At 60.7% G+C, this 19514-nt stretch overlaps 2 long non-coding RNA genes across 2 annotated transcripts; both read right to left on the bottom strand.

Annotated features, from left to right (window-relative positions):
• Positions 1-1514, bottom strand: LOC137453086 (uncharacterized). Its single transcript, XR_010990248.1, has 2 exons — positions 637-1514; positions 1-547 (listed from the first exon to the last, which is right to left on the bottom strand). It is a non-coding gene; the product is annotated as an uncharacterized lncRNA (long non-coding RNA).
• An 11931-nt stretch (positions 1515-13445) lies between these two features.
• Positions 13446-19514, bottom strand: LOC137453084 (uncharacterized). Its single transcript, XR_010990247.1, has 3 exons — positions 16729-19514; positions 14153-14261; positions 13446-13523 (listed from the first exon to the last, which is right to left on the bottom strand). It is a non-coding gene; the product is annotated as an uncharacterized lncRNA (long non-coding RNA).

Here is a 19514-nt window from a genome sequence, read left to right as displayed (position 1 = left end):
CACAAGCACACACAAAGTTTTAATTGAGAGAGACACAGTTGATATTTCTATTTCCAGTTCAAACCCTCTGTGGCCTGCTCAGGCTGTGCTTTTCTATTCTGGAAGCATTTCAAGGTAACAGAGATCCAGGGGGAGTCAGGTCAAAGCCTTGCTGCATACAAATCACTGTCCTGCAATCTCCTGCTAAACAGCACCGCTTTTCCTCTGCTGGAACATCTCACACTCACACTTTCCCAGGGCTTTCCCTCCCCTCCAAGAACGTTCTGGCATTTCAAACATTCAGGTCTGCAAGCAGCCTTTGTGGGAGACTGCCCCCACCCCTCCCTCACTGCTCCTCTGCTGCACCCTTACCACCCCCACGTGGCATCACAGAAGGAAAGACAGCTGAGCAGCTACGCTCCTGTTCTTTTTATCACCCCGAGCTGGGGACAGCCTTCTGGGTAAGGTTTCCACCTTCAGCAACTGGCTGAGCTTTGCTCTCATCCACTAAACCCTTCGGTGGTTTCAGCTTTCTGAGCCTGTGTTGGCACAAGTCCTCATCAGGGCACTGCAAACAGAGAGAGACAAACCTTTCTTCTGTCCAAGAGATCCAGGAAGAGGATGGCTGAGCAGACACTTCTAAAGAGAGTAACTCACCTAAATCTCACATTTGTCCCAAGTTTGCAACAAAAAAACACTCTGTGAACAACAGAGCAGTGCTCCCACGGTGGTCACCAGCTTGCAAGCTACAGCAGAAATAAAAACCTTTTTATTACAGAAGCACTGGCAAAATTTTACAGACAAATAAGTGCTGTGATTGAGCTAAACTGTTCCCTGAAGAATCCCCCCGGTGTTTAGGAGGGTTAAAAAGTGCAAAGAACGTCCACAACAGATGCTTAAGCCTAGAAACAAGCCAGGATGCCTGCAAGGGAAGGAGCAGTTGTTCCATGTGAAGACATGATGAGAAGCTTCGGAGAGTTTGATTTGAGTCTGCCCTCTCACCTGATTGCCTGGCACGTGGACTAACTGAAAACTGGTCCTTAGTGTCCCTGCTGAATACTGCTTCCATACCACTTAAAATTTCCTTCCAACTCATTAAAAGCACGGAGGCATCACATAAGAGCAACAGAACAAAAATTATTCTCTCCCAAAGAAGAGGATCACTGGGAACACAAATTCACCCTTACACCTGTGGCATGTTCACCCTGAGCACAGAAAAGCTGTCCAGAATCGAAGCAAAATGGACTTCAAACGGACACAGTAAGAGCTGCGTGGTACCTCAACCATTTTGCACTAGTGCAAGTGACAAACCACATGGAAGAAGGATGGGATTCTTGCACAACAGGACTGCAGCTCATTATGCCAGGAGACATAAACAGGCAAAAAATCAGCTGAGGCAGGCCTTGGATACAGCTTGTGGCGACTAAAGGATAGTCTGAGAGTGCTTTCCACATGAAGAATATCTGAAGGAGCAGGACAAGAAATGATGATACACAGCAGTGCTACGTTCTGTCTGCCTTGACAAAGATTGCCAAAAGGACAAAACAAGGCCTCAGAAGTGCCAGTAGCTCCCCGCCCGAGGGAAAGAGGGAAGCCTCCAGCCCCGCAGGCAGCTCCCCATGGGCACCCCCCGGCCAGCTACCCGCCCGCAGACACCCCCAGCTCTGCAAAGTCTTCCCGCTTTTGCTCGACTCACCCAAGCGGCGCACGGCACACTTCCGGTCGGGACCGCAGACGGGCGCCGCAGCAGACGCCCTGGGCAATGGAGCTGGGCATGCAACGCAGCGGCCAGAGCGGCTGCACGACCCTGCTTACAGGGGGCTGGAGCCGCCGCTGGCATTTCAAAGCGCCCAGGATGCCAGGGCACTGACCGGGCCCTGACTTACAGGGCGGCCCTGGTCCCAAAAGGCCCACGGAGGCTCCTTCTCTCCGCTTCAGGGGCATCTTGACCCACACCCCGCTAGCCGGGGGGGGTGCCCCACACAGGCTGCCAGCTGAGCGCAAAGGCACTCGGACCCCGACCCCTCTTATGGGCGGGTCGAAACCCAGGGAGCTGAGAGCTTGGCCTGGCCCCGCAGCTACAGGAAGACAGCAGCCAGGCAGTGGGGCATCACGGCCAAAGGCCGGGGGGCTGTGGCCCCAGCCCCGAAGACGGGGTGGGGTGGGGGGAACAACACGCTAAGATAAGCCCCACGCACTCCCTGGCCCCATGCCTCTGAAAGGCCGGGACCAGATCTACCCCCCCTGATTACAGGGGGGGTCCCTCCTTGAACCTCCCGCCGGACACCGGCAACACACTTCCCTGCCTACAGGGCGGTCGCTCTCGGCCCGGCACTCCCAAAAAGCCCCACGGAGAGCCACGGGCTCTGGCCTGCGCCCACTTACGGGCCGGCCCTCCTGGCTGCAGCACAACACCACCTCTTCAGGAGCCCAGGGACTGACCTCAACCCTCTAAGGGTTTGTTCCTGTTAGCTGCCAAAAGCAGCCTCCCCAGCCCTGCTTACAGGGACCTGGGGCTGCTGCTGGGGACAGAAGGGGACAGAACGGCACAGAAGGCTCCATAACTCGTCACACAGGCCCCGAGCGCGGGGCTGTTAATCTGACAGGGTGCCAAGGGAACAGGCTGCCATGAAGGCAGAGACCCAGGCCCTGAACTACAGGGGGGTCACCTTGCCGCAAGACGACTTAAGCGGCTTCGCTGCGTCCATCCAATCAAAGGAGGGGCAAGCCGAGCTCCCACCCCACTCGAGGCCTCCAAGGAGACTGCCGTGGAACCGCCCAGAGCCCCTCTTTCCCTCCTGGGAAGCCTAAGCTAAGCTACAGCCTTTTCTAAGGGACCTAAAGGACAAGCAGACTCAGGCACACAGAGGCAAGAGGGGCCACACACACAGCCCTTCCCAAGAGAGGGAGCAAGCTCTGGGCAGCCACTGGTGGGGCAGGCATCCTTAACCCCGAGCAGGAGAGCAGAGGGTCAGACCTGGCCCCCCCGGGGATGCATGCAGGTAGAGGGGCCTCAGGATGCCAATCGTTGTGACATGCCCCAAGTACAGGGCGTCACGCTGGCCAGGCCGCCAGCAGCCGAGAAACTGTTTAAAGGGCCCTCCCCTGCCTACAGGGGGGGCTGGGGTCCAGGCAGCTACACTTCCCCCCATACGGGCCGAGACGCCGGCTCGGACCCTCCTTACAGGGTTGCCAGTCTCCGTGCAGCCAAGGAGCTAGGTGGCAAAACGCCTACAACAGCAAAAGCAAAGACCGAGCCCTGCTTACAGGGAGGTCGCCCAGCACAAAGCCAACCAGGGCACCCTAACGGTGCTGGCAAAGATCTTGTGTTACCACAGCCAAATTGAGAGGGAGGTCTCATTGCCCAGGGCGCCTTTCTCCTGTCCTGCTCTTCAGCCGGACGCCGCTCCTCTTGCCTCACCGCCTCTTGCCTCCGCCGTGTGTCGCCTCGCCGCCTCTTGCCTCCGCCGTGTGTTGCCTCGCCGCCTCTTGCCTCCGCCGTATGTTGCCTCGCCGCCTCTTGCCTCCGCCGTATGTTGCCTCGCCGCTCCGCAGCGGGCCTCTTCTTCCTTCTGTGCCAGCCACTGCCAAGGAAGGAGGACAGAGTTAGGCCTCAGTAGTGCCAGTTGCTCCCCGCCCGAGGGAAAGAGGGAAGCCTCCAGCCCCGCAGGCAGCTCCCCATGGGCACCCCCCGGCCAGCTACCCGCCCGCAGACACCCCCAGCTCTGCAAAGTCTTCTCGCTTTTGCTCGACTCACCCAAGCGGCGCACGGCACACTTCCGGTCGGGACCGCAGACGGGCGCCGCAGCAGACGCCCTGGGCAATGGAGCTGGGCATGCAACGCAGCGGCCAGAGCGGCTGCACGACCCTGCTTACAGGGGGCTGGAGCCGCCGCTGGCATTTCAAAGCGCCCGGGATGCCAGGGCACTGACCGGGCCCTGACTTACAGGGCGGCCCTGGTCCCAAAAGGCCCACGGAGGCTCCTTCTCTCCGCTTCAGGGGCATCTTGACCCACACCCCGCTAGCCGGGGGGGGTGCCCCACACAGGCTGCCAGCTGAGCGCAAAGGCACTCGGACCCCGACCCCTCTTACGGGCGGGTCGAAACCCAGGGAGCTGAGAGCTTGGCCTGGCCCCGCAGCTACAGGAAGACAGCAGCCAGGCAGTGGGGCATCACGGCCAAAGGCCGGGGGGCTGTGGCCCCAGCCCCGAAGACGGGGTGGGGTGGGGGGGAACAACACGCTAAGATAAGCCCCACGCACTCCCTGGCCCCATGCCTCTGAAAGGCCGGGACCAGATCTACCCCCCCTGATTACAGGGGGGGTCCCTCCTTGAACCTCCCGCCGGACACCGGCAACACACTTCCCTGCCTACAGGGCGGTCGCTCTCGGCCCGGCACTCCCAAAAAGCCCCACGGAGAGCCACGGGCTCTGGCCTGCGCCCACTTACGGGCCGGCCCTCCTGGCTGCAGCACAACACCACCTCTTCAGGAGCCCAGGGACTGACCTCAACCCTCTAAGGGTTTGTTCCTGTTAGCTGCCAAAAGCAGCCTCCCCAGCCCTGCTTACAGGGACCTGGGGCTGCTGCTGGGGACAGAAGGGGACAGAACGGCACAGAAGGCTCCATAACTCGTCACACAGGCCCCGAGTGCGGGGCTGTTAATCTGACAGGGTGCCAAGGGAACAGGCTGCCATGAAGGCAGAGACCCAGGCCCTGAACTACAGGGGGGTCACCTTGCCGCAAGACGACTTAAGCGGCTTCGCTGCGTCCATCCAATCAAAGGAGGGGCAAGCCGAGCTCCCACCCCACTCGAGGCCTCCAAGGAGACTGCCGTGGAACCGCCCAGAGCCCCTCTTTCCCTCCTGGGAAGCCTAAGCTAAGCTACAGCCTTTTCTAAGGGACCTAAAGGACAAGCAGACTCAGGCACACAGAGGCAAGAGGGGCCACACACACAGCCCTTCCCAAGAGAGGGAGCAAGCTCTGGGCAGCCACTGGTGGGGCAGGCATCCTTAACCCCGAGCAGGAGAGCAGAGGGTCAGACCTGGCCCCCCCGGGGATGCATGCAGGTAGAGGGGCCTCAGGATGCCAATCGTTGTGACATGCCCCAAGTACAGGGCGTCACGCTGGCCAGGCTGCCAGCAGCCGAGAAACTGTTTAAAGGGCCCTCCCCTGCTTACAGGGGGGGCTGGGGTCCAGGCAGCTACACTTCCCCCCATACGGGCCGAGACGCCGGCTCGGACCCTCCTTACAGGGTTGCCAGTCTCCGTGCAGCCAAGGAGCTAGGTGGCAAAACGCCTACAACAGCAAAAGCAAAGACCGAGCCCTGCTTACAGGGAGGTCGCCCAGCACAAAGCCAACCAGGGCACCCTAACGGTGCTGGCAAAGATCTTGTGTTACCACAGCCAAATTGAGAGGGAGGTCTCATTGCCCAGGGCGCCTTTCTCCTGTCCTGCTCTTCAGCCGGACGCCGCTCCTCTTGCCTCGCCGCCTCTTGCCTCCGCCGTATGTTGCCTCGCCGCCTCTTGCCTCCGCCGTATGTTGCCTCGCCGCTCCGCAGCGGGCCTCTTCTTCCTTCTGTGCCAGCCACTGCCAAGGAAGGAGGACAGAGTTAGGCCTCAGTAGTGCCAGTTGCTCCCCGCCCGAGGGAAAGAGGGAAGCCTCCAGCCCCGCAGGCAGCTCCCCATGGGCACCCCCCGGCCAGCTACCCGCCCGCAGACACCCCCAGCTCTGCAAAGTCTTCCCGCTTTCGCTCGACTCACCCAAGCGGCGCATGGCACACTTCCGGTTGGGACCGCAGACGGGCGCCGCAGCAGACGCCCTGGGCAATGGAGCTGGGCATGCAACGCAGCGGCCAGAGCGGCTGCACGACCCTGCTTACAGGGGGCTGGAGCCGCCGCTGGCATTTCAAAGCGCCCGGGATGCCAGGGCACTGACCGGGCCCTGACTTACAGGGCGGCCCTGGTCCCAAAAGGCCCACGGAGGCTCCTTCTCTCCGCTTCAGGGGCATCTTGACCCACACCCCGCTAGCGGGGGGGGGTGCCCCACACAGGCTGCCAGCTGAGCGCAAAGGCACTCGGACCCCGACCCCTCTTACGGGCGGGTCGAAACCCAGGGAGCTGAGAGCTTGGCCTGGCCCCGCAGCTACAGGAAGACAGCAGCCAGGCAGTGGGGCATCACGGCCAAAGGCCGGGGGGCTGTGGCCCCAGCCCCGAAGACGGGGTGGGGCGGGGGGGAACAACACGCTAAGATAAGCCCCACACACTCCCTGGCCCCATGCCTCTGAAAGGCCGGGACCAGATCTACCCGCCCTGATTACAGGGGGGGTCCCTCCTTGAACCTCCCGCCGGACACCGGCAACACACTTCCCTGCCTACAGGGCGGTCGCTCTCGGCCCGGCACTCCCAAAAAGCCCCACGGAGAGCCACGGGCTCTGGCCTGTGCCCACTTACGGGCCGGCCCTCCTGGCTGCAGCACAACACCACCTCTTCAGGAGCCCAGGGACTGACCTCAACCCTCTAAGGGTTTGTTCCTGTTAGCTGCCAAAAGCAGCCTCCCCAGCCCTGCTTACAGGGACCTTGGGCTGCTGCTGGGGACAGAAGGGGACAGAACGGCACAGAAGGCTCCATAACTCGTCACACAGGCCCCGAGTGCGGGGCTGTTAAGCTGACAGGGTGCCAAGGGAACAGGCTGCCATGAAGGCAGAGACCCAGGCCCTGAACTACAGGGGGGTCACCTTGCCGCAAGACGACTTAAGCGGCTTCGCTGCGTCCATCCAATCAAAGGAGGGGCAAGCCGAGCTCCCACCCCACTCGAGGCCTCCAAGGAGACTGCCGTGGAACCGCCCAGAGCCCCTCTTTCCCTCCTGGGAAGCCTAAGCTAAGCTACAGCCTTTTCTAAGGGACCTAAAGGACAAGCAGACTCAGGCACACAGAGGCAAGAGGGGCCACACACACAGCCCTTCCCAAGAGAGGGAGCAAGCTCTGGGCAGCCACTGGTGGGGCAGGCATCCTTAACCCCGAGCAGGAGAGCAGAGGGTCAGACCTGGCCCCCCCGGGGATGCATGCAGGTAGAGGGGCCTCAGGATGCCAATCGTTGTGACATGCCCCAAGTACAGGGCGTCACGCTGGCCAGGCCGCCAGCAGCCGAGAAACTGTTTAAAGGGCCCTCCCCTGCTTACAGGGGGGGCTGGGGTCCAGGCAGCTACACTTCCCCCCATACGGGCCGAGACGCCGGCTCGGACCCTCCTTACAGGGTTGCCAGTCTCCGTGCAGCCAAGGAGCTAGGTGGCAAAACGCCTACAACAGCAAAAGCAAAGACCGAGCCCTGCTTACAGGGAGGTCGCCCAGCACAAAGCCAACCAGGGCACCCTAACGGTGCTGGCAAAGATCTTGTGTTACCACAGCCAAATTGAGAGGGAGGTCTCATTGCCCAGGGCGCCTTTCTCCTGTCCTGCTCTTCAGCCGGACGCCGCTCCTCTTGCCTCACCGCCTCTTGCCTCCGCCGTGTGTCGCCTCGCCGCCTCTTGCCTCCGCCGTGTGTCGCCTCGCCGCCTCTTGCCTCCGCCGTATGTCGCCTCGCCGCTCCGCAGCGGGCCTCTTCTTCCTTCTGTGCCAGCCACTGCCAAGGAAGGAGGACAGAGTCAGGCCTCAGAAGTGCCAGTTGCTCCCCGCCCGAGGGAAAGAGGGAAGCCTCCAGCCCCGCAGGCAGCTCCCCATGGGCACCCCCCGGCCAGCTACCCGCCCGCAGACACCCCCAGCTCTGCAAAGTCTTCCCGCTTTTGCTCGACTCACCCAAGCGGCGCACGGCACACTTCCGGTCGGGACCGCAGACGGGCGCCGCAGCAGACGCCCTGGGCAATGGAGCTGGGCATGCAACGCAGCGGCCAGAGCGGCTGCACGACCCTGCTTACAGGGGGCTGGAGCCGCCGCTGGCATTTCAAAGCGCCCGGGATGCCAGGGCACTGACCGGGCCCTGACTTACAGGGCGGCCCTGGTCCCAAAAGGCCCACGGAGGCTCCTTCTCTCCGCTTCAGGGGCATCTTGACCCACACCCCGCTAGCCGGGGGGGCTGCCCCACACAGGCTGCCAGCTGAGCGCAAAGGCACTCGGACCCCGACCCCTCTTACGGGCGGGTCGAAACCCAGGGAGCTGAGAGCTTGGCCTGGCCCCGCAGCTACAGGAAGACAGCAGCCAGGCAGTGGGGCATCACGGCCAAAGGCCGGGGGGCTGTGGCCCCAGCCCCGAAGACGGGGTGGGGTGGGGGGGAACAACACGCTAAGATAAGCCCCACGCACTCCCTGGCCCCATGCCTCTGAAAGGCCGGGACCAGATCTACCACCCCTGATTACAGGGGGGGTCCCTCCTTGAACCTCCCGCCGGACACCGGCAACACACTTCCCTGCCTACAGGGCGGTCGCTCTCGGCCCGGCACTCCCAAAAAGCCCCACGGAGAGCCACGGGCTCTGGCCTGCGCCCACTTACGGGCCGGCCCTCCTGGCTGCAGCACAACACCACCTCTTCAGGAGCCCAGGGACTGACCTCAACCCTCTAAGGGTTTGTTCCTGTTAGCTGCCAAAAGCAGCCTCCCCAGCCCTGCTTACAGGGACCTGGGGCTGCTGCTGGGGACAGAAGGGGACAGAACGGCACAGAAGGCTCCATAACTCGTCACACAGGCCCCGAGTACGGGGCTGTTAAGCTGACAGGGTGCCAAGGGAACAGGCTGCCATGAAGGCAGAGACCCAGGCCCTGAACTACAGGGGGGTCACCTTGCCACAAGACGACTTAAGCGGCTTCGCTGCGTCCATCCAATCAAAGGAGGGGCAAGCCGAGCTCCCACCCCACTCGAGGCCTCCAAGGAGACTGCCGTGGAACCGCCCAGAGCCCCTCTTTCCCTCCTGGGAAGCCTAAGCTAAGCTACAGCCTTTTCTAAGGGACCTAAAGGACAAGCAGACTCAGGCACACAGAGGCAAGAGGGGCCACACACACAGCCCTTCCCAAGAGAGGGAGCAAGCTCTGGGCAGCCACTGGTGGGGCAGGCATCCTTAACCCCGAGCAGGAGAGCAGAGGGTCAGACCTGGCCCCCCCGGGGATGCATGCAGGTAGAGGGGCCTCAGGATGCCAATCGTTGTGACATGCCCCAAGTACAGGGCGTCACGCTGGCCAGGCCGCCAGCAGCCGAGAAACTGTTTAAAGGGCCCTCCCCTGCTTACAGGGGGGGCTGGGGTCCAGGCAGCTACACTTCCCCCCATACGGGCCGAGACGCCGGCTCGGACCCTCCTTACAGGGTTGCCAGTCTCCGTGCAGCCAAGGAGCTAGGTGGCAAAACGCCTACAACAGCAAAAGCAAAGACCGAGCCCTGCTTACAGGGAGGTCGCCCAGCACAAAGCCAACCAGGGCACCCTAACGGTGCTGGCAAAAATCTTGTGTTACCACAGCCAAATTGAGAGGGAGGTCTCATTGCCCAGGGCGCCTTTCTCCTGTCCTGCTCTTCAGCCGGACGCCGCTCCTCTTGCCTCGCCGCCTCTTGCCTCCGCCGTATGTTGCCTCGCCGCCTCTTGCCTCCGCCGTATGTTGCCTCGCCGCTCCGCAGCGGGCCTCTTCTTCCTTCTGTGCCAGCCACTGCCAAGGAAGGAGGACAGAGTTAGGCCTCAGTAGTGCCAGTTGCTCCCCGCCCGAGGGAAAGAGGGAAGCCTCCAGCCCCGCAGGCAGCTCCCCATGGGCACCCCCCGGCCAGCTACCCGCCCGCAGACACCCCCAGCTCTGCAAAGTCTTCCCGCTTTCGCTCGACTCACCCAAGCGGCGCATGGCACACTTCCGGTCGGGACCGCAGACGGGCGCCGCAGCAGACGCCCTGGGCAATGGAGCTGGGCATGCAACGCAGCGGCCAGAGCGGCTGCACGACCCTGCTTACAGGGGGCTGGAGCCGCCGCTGGCATTTCAAAGCGCCCGGGATGCCAGGGCACTGACCGGGCCCTGACTTACAGGGCGGCCCTGGTCCCAAAAGGCCCACGGAGGCTCCTTCTCTCTGCTTCAGGGGCATCTTGACCCACACCCCGCTAGCCGGGGGGGGTGCCCCACACAGGCTGCCAGCTGAGCGCAAAGGCACTCGGACCCCGACCCCTCTTACGGGCGGGTCGAAACCCAGGGAGCTGAGAGCTTGGCCTGGCCCCGCAGCTACAGGAAGACAGCAGCCAGGCAGTGGGGCATCACGGCCAAAGGCCGGGGGGCTGTGGCCCCAGCCCCGAAGACGGGGTGGGGCGGGGGGGAACAACACGCTAAGATAAGCCCCACACACTCCCTGGCCCCATGCCTCTGAAAGGCCGGGACCAGATCTACCCGCCCTGATTACAGGGGGGGTCCCTCCTTGAACCTCCCGCCGGACACCGGCAACACACTTCCCTGCCTACAGGGCGGTCACTCTCGGCCCGGCACTCCCAAAAAGCCCCACGGAGAGCCACGGGCTCTGGCCTGCGCCCACTTACGGGCCGGCCCTCCTGGCTGCAGCACAACACCACCTCTTCAGGAGCCCAGGGACTGACCTCAACCCTCTAAGGGTTTGTTCCTGTTAGCTGCCAAAAGCAGCCTCCCCAGCCCTGCTTACAGGGACCTTGGGCTGCTGCTGGGGACAGAAGGGGACAGAACGGCACAGAAGGCTCCATAACTCGTCACACAGGCCCCGAGTGCGGGGCTGTTAAGCTGACAGGGTGCCAAGGGAACAGGCTGCCATGAAGGCAGAGACCCAGGCCCTGAACTACAGGGGGGTCACCTTGCCGCAAGACGACTTAAGCGGCTTCGCTGCGTCCATCCAATCAAAGGAGGGGCAAGCCGAGCTCCCACCCCACTCGAGGCCTCCAAGGAGACTGCCGTGGAACCGCCCAGAGCACCTCTTTCCCTCCTGGGAAGCCTAAGCTAAGCTACAGCCTTTTCTAAGGGACCTAAAGGACAAGCAGACTCAGGCACACAGAGGCAAGAGGGGCCACACACACAGCCCTTCCCAAGAGAGGGAGCAAGCTCTGGGCAGCCACTGGTGGGGCAGGCATCCTTAACCCCGAGCAGGAGAGCAGAGGGTCAGACCTGGCCCCCCCGGGGATGCATGCAGGTAGAGGGGCCTCAGGATGCCAATCGTTGTGACATGCCCCAAGTACAGGGCGTCACGCTGGCCAGGCCGCCAGCAGCCGAGAAACTGTTTAAAGGGCCCTCCCCTGCTTACAGGGGGGGCTGGGGTCCAGGCAGCTACACTTCCCCCCATACGGGCCGAGACGCCGGCTCGGACCCTCCTTACAGGGTTGCCGGTCTCCGTGCAGCCAAGGAGCTAGGTGGCAAAACGCCTACAACAGCAAAAGCAAAGACCGAGCCCTGCTTACAGGGAGGTCGCCCAGCACAAAGCCAACCAGGGCACCCTAACGGTGCTGGCAAAGATCTTGTGTTACCACAGCCAAATTGAGAGGGAGGTCTCATTGCCCAGGGCGCCTTTCTCCTGTCCTGCTCTTCAGCCGGACGCCGCTCCTCTTGCCTCGCCGCCTCTTGCCTCTCCCGTATGTTGCCTCGCCGCTCCGCAGCGGGCCTCTTCTTCCTTCTGTGCCAGCCACTGCCAAGGAAGGAGGACAGAGTTAGGCCTCAGTAGTGCCAGTTGCTCCCTGCCCGAGGGAAAGAGGGAAGCCTCCAGCCCCGCAGGCAGCTCCCCATGGGCACCCCCCGGCCAGCTACCCGCCCGCAGACACCCCCAGCTCTGCAAAGTCTTCCCGCTTTCGCTCGACTCACCCAAGCGGCGCATGGCACACTTCCGGTCGGGACCGCAGACGGGCGCCGCAGCAGACGCCCTGGGCAATGGAGCTGGGCATGCAACGCAGCGGCCAGAGCGGCTGCACGACCCTGCTTACAGGGGGCTGGAGCCGCCGCTGGCATTTCAAAGCGCCCGGGATGCCAGGGCACTGACCGGGCCCTGACTTACAGGGCGGCCCTGGTCCCAAAAGGCCCACGGAGGCTCCTTCTCTCCGCTTCAGGGGCATCTTGACCCACACCCCGCTAGCCGGGGGGGGGTGCCCCACACAGGCTGCCAGCTGAGCGCAAAGGCACTCGGACCCCGACCCCTCTTACGGGCGGGTCGAAACCCAGGGAGCTGAGAGCTTGGCCTGGCCCCGCAGCTACAGGAAGACAGCAGCCAGGCAGTGGGGCATCACGGCCAAAGGCCGGGGGGCTGTGGCCCCAGCCCCGAAGACGGGGTGGGGCGGGGGGGAACAACACGCTAAGATAAGCCCCACACACTCCCTGGCCCCATGCCTCTGAAAGGCCGGGACCAGATCTACCCGCCCTGATTACAGGGGGGGTCCCTCCTTGAACCTCCCGCCGGACACCGGCAACACACTTCCCTGCCTACAGGGCGGTCGCTCTCGGCCCGGCACTCCCAAAAAGCCCCACGGAGAGCCACGGGCTCTGGCCTGCGCCCACTTACGGGCCGGCCCTCCTGGCTGCAGCACAACACCACCTCTTCAGGAGCCCAGGGACTGACCTCAACCCTCTAAGGGTTTGTTCCTGTTAGCTGCCAAAAGCAGCCTCCCCAGCCCTGCTTACAGGGACCTGGGGCTGCTGCTGGGGACAGAAGGGGACAGAACGGCACAGAAGGCTCCATAACTCGTCACACAGGCCCCGAGTGCGGGGCTGTTAAGCTGACAGGGTGCCAAGGGAACAGGCTGCCATGAAGGCAGAGACCCAGGCCCTGAACTACAGGGGGGTCACCTTGCCGCAAGACGACTTAAGCGGCTTCGCTGTGTCCATCCAATCAAAGGAGGGGCAAGCCGAGCTCCCACCCCACTCGAGGCCTCCAAGGAGACTGCCGTGGAACCGCCCAGAGCCCCTCTTTCCCTCCTGGGAAGCCTAAGCTAAGCTACAGCCTTTTCTAAGGGACCTAAAGGACAAGCAGACTCAGGCACACAGAGGCAAGAGGGGCCACACACACAGCCCTTCCCAAGAGAGGGAGCAAGCTCTGGGCAGCCACTGGTGGGGCAGGCATCCTTAACCCTGAGCAGGAGAGCAGAGGGTCAGACCTGGCCCCCCCGGGGATGCATGCAGGTAGAGGGGCCTCAGGATGCCAATCGTTGTGACATGCCCCAAGTACAGGGCGTCACGCTGGCCAGGCCGCCAGCAGCCGAGAAACTGTTTAAAGGGCCCTCCCCTGCTTACAGGGGGGGCTGGGGTCCAGGCAGCTACACTTCCCCCCATACGGGCCGAGACGCCGGCTCGGACCCTCCTTACAGGGTTGCCGGTCTCCGTGCAGCCAAGGAGCTAGGTGGCAAAACGCCTACAACAGCAAAAGCAAAGACCGAGCCCTGCTTACAGGGAGGTCGCCCAGCACAAAGCCAACCAGGGCACCCTAACGGTGCTGGCAAAGATCTTGTGTTACCACAGCCAAATTGAGAGGGAGGTCTCATTGCCCAGGGCGCCTTGCTCATGTCCAGCTGTTCAGCCCGGTGCTCCTCCTCTTCTCAGCTCCTCTTGCCCCCTCGCACCTTGCCTCGCCGCTCCATAGTGGGGCTCTGTGCCAGCTGCCTCTGAGGAAGGAGGACAGAGTTAGGCCTCAGCAGTGCCAATTCCTCCCCGCCCAAGGGGAAAAGGTATCACTGCTCCTCAATCACTACAGGCTTTTTCTGTTTACAATGTCCTTTCTCTCCTTGCATTATCTTAGCTTCTATTTTCAACATTTTCATCCTCTGCCCTACAGATTTCCTTCTCAATTCCAGACATAATTTCCCTTCCTCCCGTCCAAAATGGCCTCTGTTTCCCTCCCAAACATCCCCTTTCCTCCTTCCACCTTTCCTCAGCTCTTCCCTCCCATGCCTTTCCTCCCCCTCACTCTCCCTCCTAAATAAGCTGTGATTTTCCCTCTCAAATCCTCGTTTTTGTCTCCCATAGGTTAACTTTCCTGTTCATTTCTGTATCTTGTCTCACAGATATTTGCCTTAAGTCTTCCCTCCAAGCTGCTTCCTGTGTCCCCTCTTCTTTGCTCAGGTTTTCTCAGGACAATTTTCACCTTCTCCCTGTGGGTTGCCTCAGGTTCCCTCCATGCCCGCTCTGCCCCCAGCACATTGCCTCAGCTTTTCCCTCCGAAAGCTTTGGCTTTTATCCTGTATAAACTGCCTCCATGTTTTCCCTCCAGGATGTCACCTCTGCTCTTGCTTACCTCAGGGCTTTCTCTGTTTGCATTTTCTGCCCCACAGATCCTCTCAGTCTCTTTGCCCAAACGTCACTTCTCTGTCCCCGAGTCTGCTCCCTGCAGAGCCTCGTTCTGCCTGAAGGAGCAAACAGCAGAGGCACACTCAGGAGGTGCTGAGCTACAGAGGGAAGTGCCTCAGGTTTTAACGAAACAGAAATTGTCCCCGAGCTGATTCCCCTGCCCCCGGCCGGTCTCACCCTGCGCCCTCACGAACCTGCCCAAGCCCCTGCGCTGCCTGCCCTGCCCTCCGGCATCCGCAGCTCTGCCCCAGGAGCGGATCCTCCCAGACCCCAACCCCAGCGCAGCTGCAGGCTGCGGCCCGGCCCGGCCCTGCCCCGGGCCGCGCCGGCCGCTTCCCGTTCCCGCCCCGGCAGCTCCTGAGGCGCGCGGCGCGCGCCGGCCCCTCTGGCGGGAAGGGCGCACAGGTGAGGCCGGGACCCTCCGGGCGCTCACAGTCCCCACAGCCAGGCGCCTCCCCTTGCCTCAGGCGGCGGCCGCGCGGGAACAGCGCGCGCTGGTGCCTGTGGCGCGGGCAGGGCGGGAAAGCCGCCGCGCGGGAACCCTCAGGGCGCTCACAGCCCCCAACACCCCACAGCCCCCCCCCGCCGCGGCGCCTTCTGTGGCGCTCACAGACACAGCCCCCCCCCATCCCGGCCACCCTTAATGTCCTTTTATTAAAACCAATACAAACACGTGTATGTTCCGGGCTGGAGATGACAGCACCTCAGACACTGCCTACACAAACTCCTCCCTTCAGCTGCTGCAGCTCTGCCCCAGCCCAGCCCCGTTCCCTCTCGCGCACCTCGGCGCTGCCTTCAGCGCTCCGCCACCCCCCGCGCTGCCCCAGCGCTGCCCCTGCGCTTCGGGAGCCGTCCTCGCACCCAGCCCGTCTACCGGCGCCTCGGCTCAGCCTTCCCCGCAGAGCCGGAACTCCCCCAGCCGCTGGAATGCCCTCCGGGCCGCCCTGGCAGCCCCCCCTCGTGTTCATTGCACTGAGGACATCTGCACCGACGGGCGGTTGAAGCTGCACGGCGAGCGCCTCAGGCTCTAAGCTCCCGCAGGTCTCCCCGGGCCAGCCCTCCCTGTCCCCGCTCGCACCTTGGCTCCTGTCCCTGGCGGATCCGCCAAAGCCCCCCTGAGGCGCCTGCCAGGTCTCCATCCGCCGGAGCGCTGCCACAGCTGCCCTCTGAGCGCAACTCCCAAGTCCAGCGGCGCCTCTGGCCGGGGCCGGTCCCGCGCGGGCCGGGCGCCTCTGGCCGCTCGAATTCTCGCGCTGAAGCCCTGGGAGGAGCCCAGGCCCCGCCCCCGGCCCCGCCCCGCGCCTCAGGGCGCTCAGTCTCCTCCGCCGGCGCTGGCGCGCCCCCCAGAGAGCCTTCGGGCACCCCTGCTGCTCCCTCTATGAACTGTATCTCCATCTGTAGTGTTCTGAGCGGCCCAGGAGAGACCTCACAGTTACAGAAGGGAATTTAAAACGTCCCTCTCGGCCGCCCCAGGCCCCCCCTGCTCGAGCCCCCCCCGCTCCCTCTCCCGCACCTGCCCGGGCCCTGCCTCAGGGCGCTCCGCGGTGCTTGCCAGAGCTCAGCGCCGGAGCTCTGCCCCAGCGCCGCCTCCGCACTCCGCGGCCGCAGGCTGGGGTTGAGCTCTGGCGGCAGAGCCGAGCGCCTCTGCCCCTTGCAGGTCTCGCACCGAGCCCGGGCCGGAGGGGCAGCGGCCGGCGCCGAGCGCTGCGGTGCGGCAGAGCGCTGGGGCGGGGAGCCCCGGGGCGCACAGACCCCGGCCCCGGCCCCGCCGCGGTGCTCACAGCGGCCCCGGCTCCGAGCCGCCCCCCCAGCGCTCTTCCCCGTCCCTCAGAGCTCTCGCAGCCGCTCGGCACACCGCAGGGCCGCCCCTGCCTCCCCCGCCCGGCTGTGCCCCCGGCCCCCTGCCGCGCCTGGGGCTGTCCTGCCTTGGAGCTGTCCTGTCCCAGCAGCACCCTGGCCCCCTGCGGCCAAAGGCGGAGGCGGGGAGGCAATAACAATATTAATGATGTATTGATCCAAACGCCGCCGCGCAGGAGACACAGAGCTCCGCATCTCCGAGCAGGGCTCCCAGGGCTGACAGCCCCGAGACCACTTTGCAGTCAGCGCATTTAGCACTGGCAATCACCCATCTCTTCTGTCTGTTGCTCTCCTCACTTAAACCCTTTGATGGTCCCCCCTTCATCTGGTGTCTTCAGTGGAATTGCAGGATCTTAGATTTTGGGGTCTCCCAGCATCGGGGGGGCTCACTCTGGTGTTCATTGTCCCCCCCCCCCCCATGTGAGGAAATGGCCTCAAGTTGTATCAGAGGATGTTTAGGTTGCCTGTTAAAGAAGCTTCTTCACTGAAAGCTTCTCAAAAGACTGGAATAGTTTCCCCAGGGAAGTGGTTGAATCCCCATCCCTGCAGATGCTTAAGAGACAAAGAGATTGGGATGAGACTTGGCAGTTTGTGAGCTGTTGGGACTGCGGAATCTGAAAGGCCTTTTCCAACCCAAACGATTCTATTATTCTATAAAACACTCACCTGCAGACAAGCTGATGAGCAACTTCCCTCTGATGGAAAGCTTCTGGAGACCGTGAGAAACGAACTCACTGCTGAAAACTTATAACCAGTTTATTATAAAATAAAGGCAACACAGCACTGGGCGCAGAGCGAGCTTGCTAGAGCCGCACCCCCACAACACGAGGTGAGCTGATAGAGACGGCAAACAGACATATTCATATATTAAAGCGTACATATTCATATATTCCCCAGCACGCTCCCACCCCTCTCCATCAGGACAGACCAAACCTGCACTTTTGACCTGGCCAGTCTTTAGACCTGTTGGCACCTCCCCTTTCCCTCCCAATACCCCACACAATACAGACCATCAGCCCAACGATCCAGCCCCACGCTCCCCAGTAATCCCCCTTGCGAAAGCCAAATATTATAACCAGTTTCTCACAATCCCTCCCCTTCTTTCTACTACATTTGGCTTGAGCCATAATAACCTAACTTGGCAACAATTCTACAACAAGCAAAAGGATTCCCAATTTCAACTTCCTGGTAAAGGGAATGGGATAACAACTGATGTTCCTTGCCTGAAAGTATTTCCTCTTTTACTTTAATAGGTGCCATACACAGTGAGTGGCTATGCTGTATATACCAATACCTGGGTGACACCTTTCTCCCTCTGAGTGGTTAATCCTGGGAATTAGGAGTCCGGTTTGACTTGCAACTCCACTCACATGGCCTATGGGGTTGCTGCCCACAGCCATGGTTCTAGATCTTCTTTGTGGCAATTACAGAGGTCTACCCGGCCTTGCCTCCTTCAATCCCACCAATGCTCTGCTCAGACCGTGTCTCCTTCCCTTGTCCAGGGAGGTTGTACCAATTTCGAACCCCGACCTGTTTCTAGTTTGTGATATTTTCAGGCAAGGACCATTACCGCTCCTATTCTGATACTGGAACTCATCTTTATGTCCTCCATTTGGGGTACCTCAGTCCATTCAGTGGATGGATCCAGCAGTCCTTTCTGTATTGCAGTCCCTGTGGTCCCACTAGCCGAACAGAGTTTTTGGTACTTTAACACAAAGAACACAGATGAATCCTCTGTCCTAATCACTTCAAATTAGAACTACAACAGCATACATTTATAACCACACACACTCTCAGCACATCGTTGTAGTGCAGCAGAAAAATTTACCATCACTTTTCTAAATAGCCAGTTTACCATTACACTTTAGCCATCCCCAATGACATCAAGTCCCAGGATCTTTTATACACCGAATGAAATCCTTGGTATTTTCTTGCAATGCAGATTCGATGTCACACAATGTCAGATGTTTCAAAAGGTGGGTTTGTCTCGCTAGTTCCAGAGCCTTCAGACCAGAGGTGTTACAGGTGCAAGTCAGGCAGGTTCAGAGGCACATTCCTGAAGTGCTCCTTTTACTCAGGAAGCACGTGTCCACCCTTGTTCTGCAGTACGGACAGCTGGATCTGTTGTTAACAAAACCAAGAAAAGATCCTTCCCAGGGGGAAATTAGTGACTCTCCTTTCCAAGTTGTTATTAACACTTTACCCCCAGCTTCAGTCCCATATACATCAGGAATCCCAAAGGTGGGATCTGAGACCAGAACAAAACAAAAAGCCGCTTTCTGGGCCTCCTCTACTAGTAAAGGTCACTGATAAGCAAATTGGCCCTCACCTACTTACAGAATCTAATAACTTGGAACAATGCCCTACAGGATTTTTAATTCCAGTCCAGTCCTGGGTCAACACCCCATATAGATGTACAAAAAGATCAAATTATTTGTCCATGTCAGGCAAATTTAAAACAGAGCATCAATCAACATTCTTTTATTTATCCAATCACTCATCGTCTTCTGGACTCCATTAATATTACTATTGAGGGCTAATTTATCATATAAGACTTCTACCTTTTTTTCCCTCTCTATCCATAATCACCAGTACCCTTACAGCAGTTACCAACATTCTAGCTTTTGCCTTCTGTTTCTCTACATCCCTCCTTACAAACACCTTCCGAGCTTCACGTAGTAATTCCTCTAAACCTCTGTCGTGCCAATCCTCAATCTTTTCCAATTTCTAATATCTGCCCATGGTTTTGCCACAAACTGCATCCTGAGAAGTATCACCCCAGCTGCAGAGCTGGGATCTATTCCAGAATAGAGCTGCAAACTTCTCTTTAATCCTAGCATCCACCCCATAGGAGGCTTCCTCTGATGCTCACTATAGGCTTTATCAAAATTTCTGGGCACAGCTTCAATTCCTTGTCCCATGTTCTGTCTCCCCTGAAGCTGTTGATGGTCCCACTGAGGATCTTGATTAGGCCACTTCTGATTTCCTGGTGGCCCCCCCACTCTGATTTTACCTCTCCCATATTCTCACGCCAGCCTGTCTGCCTTTTCCTTGTCTTTGTCCTTAAATATGGGAACAGGGGTAGGGCGTGAAGCCCTGATCCAAACAGCAGCATATTCAGCTTAAACCATTTTTTTCTTTGATTTTCCTTCTCTCAACTCATCATCCCAATACTATAATATGATCCCCAAGGCGCTCTCTGAGATGGGGATGGGAGGGAGTTCTGATGACTTGCTTTTGTCCCGTTCTCCCGATCACTAATCACTGCCCGGGGGTCAAAACCGAGCGGCGGCAGTTGAAGCGCCGGCTCCGAGCCGCTAGCCGGCTCCCTGCGAACGACCGACCCCCCTCGCTGTGCCGACCCGAAGCAGGGCCCTCAAACCGAGGTCCCCCCCTAGAAACCGGGACGTCAGACCCGCGAGCGTGACCGCGCCACGGGCCCCCACGGCCCC

The sequence above is a fragment of the Melanerpes formicivorus genome, unplaced genomic scaffold, assembly GCF_026170545.1.
Source record: "Melanerpes formicivorus ecotype bairdi unplaced genomic scaffold, bMelFor1.0.p_v2 SCAF_61, whole genome shotgun sequence".
NCBI lineage: Eukaryota > Metazoa > Chordata > Aves > Piciformes > Picidae > Melanerpes > Melanerpes formicivorus.
This window is presented reverse-complemented; position numbering and strand designations above follow the sequence as displayed.